Source organism: Coregonus clupeaformis, unplaced genomic scaffold, assembly GCF_020615455.1.
Source record: "Coregonus clupeaformis isolate EN_2021a unplaced genomic scaffold, ASM2061545v1 scaf0402, whole genome shotgun sequence".
NCBI lineage: Eukaryota > Metazoa > Chordata > Actinopteri > Salmoniformes > Salmonidae > Coregonus > Coregonus clupeaformis.
Window position 1 is genome coordinate 72,243 of NW_025533857.1, and position 2,613 is coordinate 74,855.

General features: G+C 46.5%; 1 pseudogene; it reads right to left on the reverse strand.

Moving 5' to 3' along the window:
• Nucleotides 1-467: 467 nt before the first annotated feature.
• LOC123484678 lies at nt 468-2,341 on the reverse strand (annotated as a pseudogene).
• Nucleotides 2,342-2,613: the final 272 nt, after the last annotated feature.

Consider the following 2,613-nt stretch of genomic DNA (forward strand, 5'->3'; position numbering starts at 1 on the left):
ATATTTTGTGCATAAAGGCTGTCCAAACCGTTTATTTTTATTCATACATACTGTCCTAACCCAAAAATGTGGCTAAATATTCTACAAGATCAGAGTATTTTTAAATCTACCAGTTGGTGCTAAAACAGAGACGAGTATGCATATATTTAAATGGAGTTTCTGATGAATATGCATAGATGGCTTTCTTTCAATGATCCCTATATTCTGATCCCATTCTCTCAATGTATTCTATTGAGCCTGTCGACAAAATTCTAATTCAAAAGGTACACCATATTTAAAGGGATGGCTTAGGCGGAAAAAGGTCCTGTGTGGCTCAGTTGGTAGAGCATGGCACTTGCAACGCCAGGGTTGTGGGTTCGATAACCCACGGGTACCAGTAAGAAAAAATTATGAAAATGGATAAGAGTGTCTGCTAAATGACTAAAAATGTTAATGTAAGATGAATGTATTCAGAGCGCATAGGTAGCCACGCCTGCAGAGTGCATTACGCGACTGAATAAGGTAAGTCTGAATACCAAATACTGACAAGTTCGTAGGAAAGGCATAAATTCCTAAATTGGGATTGGGCCCAAAGTGTACCCTGTTTCTGGTGCATGTATTTCATGCCGCTCACTTGCTACAAGTGCCAACTTTGTTTCATCATGTCATTGTAAAGTGGCACCGTTACCGTGGAAACAGTCTCAACTGCACTTCTCATCTTCTTGATCTGAATGCCTTGTCTTTGGTCAGCTGTTGTATAACATTCTAAAACTAGCTAGTTTTATCTCGTCTCATGTCGGCTGTTGTATCTGAACTGGGCTTAACTCTCGTTATTCCAAATGCATCTGTGGATCTTTTCTGCTGCAAACAAATAAAATTCATCTTTGTCTTTAATGCAAGGTTTGTTCTAAGCTATCCAGTGGAATGGTTAATTTCTATGTTATAGAGTGGAATGGTTTTTCTGCTGGTGTATCCTGAGGTATCTCCTCTCTGAGAACCTCTTCCCGCAGTGAGTACAGGCGACGGCCTCTCTCCTGTGTGGACCTTCAGGTGCATCTTCAGATGATCCTGGCGGGAGAACCGCTTCTCACACTGGGGGGGCAGCTGTAGGGTTTCACCCCTGTGTGGACCCTCTGGTGCCTCTTCAGGTCACGAGCCTGGGCGAAGCGCATATGACACTGGGTACAGCTGAAGGGTTTCTCCCCTGTGTGGACCCTCTGGTGGATCTCCACCTTTTGGGGGCAGCTGAAGCCTTTGTTACAGAACGTGCAGAAGAACCGTTTTTCTTTACTACCGCCTGATGTTGCTCCCCCTCCCTGAGCCTGGGCTCTAGCCCTGTCGTTTGAGTTCAATACCTGATTGAAAAGGACGCGGCCTTGGGAATCGGAAGGTGCCATCGATGTGGACACTGGGTCGCGATCCCTGAACGCGTGCAAAGGGGAGTGGGTCACGACATTTCGATTTGTCTCTATGCTTTCCCTGTAGTCTGAAAAGTCACTGGTGTTGCCCTGAGAGTGTCCTTCTCCTAAGTGAGTCTCATCTGCATTCCATGTCAGAGGAGCGTCGCCCTCCACTTTCACAGTCACATCGCCCTCCACTTTCACAGTCACATCATCTACAACTATAACCTCCCCTTTCTTATCTAGGCACCCTTCAGAGTATAGACTACTACTGTACTGGTTCCAGTCCCCTCTAGACAGATCAGTCTGTGTCTCTAAACCCAAGTGCATGCTGCCAGGGTTCATCTCTGTAGTGTAAGAACAAGACGGATCATCACTGCCAGTGTCTAACGCGTCACCATAGCCATCCCCATGGGAATGAACCATCCTCTGGCTCTTGTGAAATACCGGTAAATACTCTGAGCCTGGAGCAGGAGGACAGCCCAGTGGCCCCAGCCCCAGTCTCTCTGGGTCTGATCTGTGGTCAGATCCTGTGTGTAAGAGCCTGTGTGTAACAGTTAAAGTCTCAGTGTCTGTCTCTGACTTGAGGATGGCGTCGGGCCTTCCACTGACCTCCGTGATGCTGCATCGGGTCCTGGGCTGGGGCGCAGCGGTGGTGGGGTCCTCCACTGGCTTTATAGGGCGCTCCAACCACTCCAGTCTGGATGTCTCTGCTTTGCCTTGGGTCCTCCTCTCCTTCAGACCTGTCCTGCTTGACCCCAGGACCTGCAGCCTCTGCATCTGCAGACTGACACAAGCATCGGATAACATTGTTGTAGGGGAAGTCTCACAAGCTCCCCTATGGCAGATCAATTAGAATGTAAGCAAATTAATAGCTGAGGGGAGCCTTTCTGAAATAAACTGGTCACATTTGATGTACTGTAACTTTAATGCAACACTATTACCCTAACCTCTATCACAATAACGTGCTGGGTTGAGGTTCCACTCCCCCTCATCAACAGTGATTGGTTGGTCATCTCTCCATGTATTGTGTCCCGCTGTCTTCACAAAGCTCCTGTGGCCTCCAGTGAGATGTCCTTCACCTGAGAGAGTGATTGGGGTAAAAGAGGTGGTAAGTTAGGTACTGTCAATGGTAAATGCTATATTGTACATTATTGACAGTTTTGACAATGTCTAGAATTTGCAAGGATGTAAGGTAACAATTTATAACTTATTGATATACTATTTATAGATG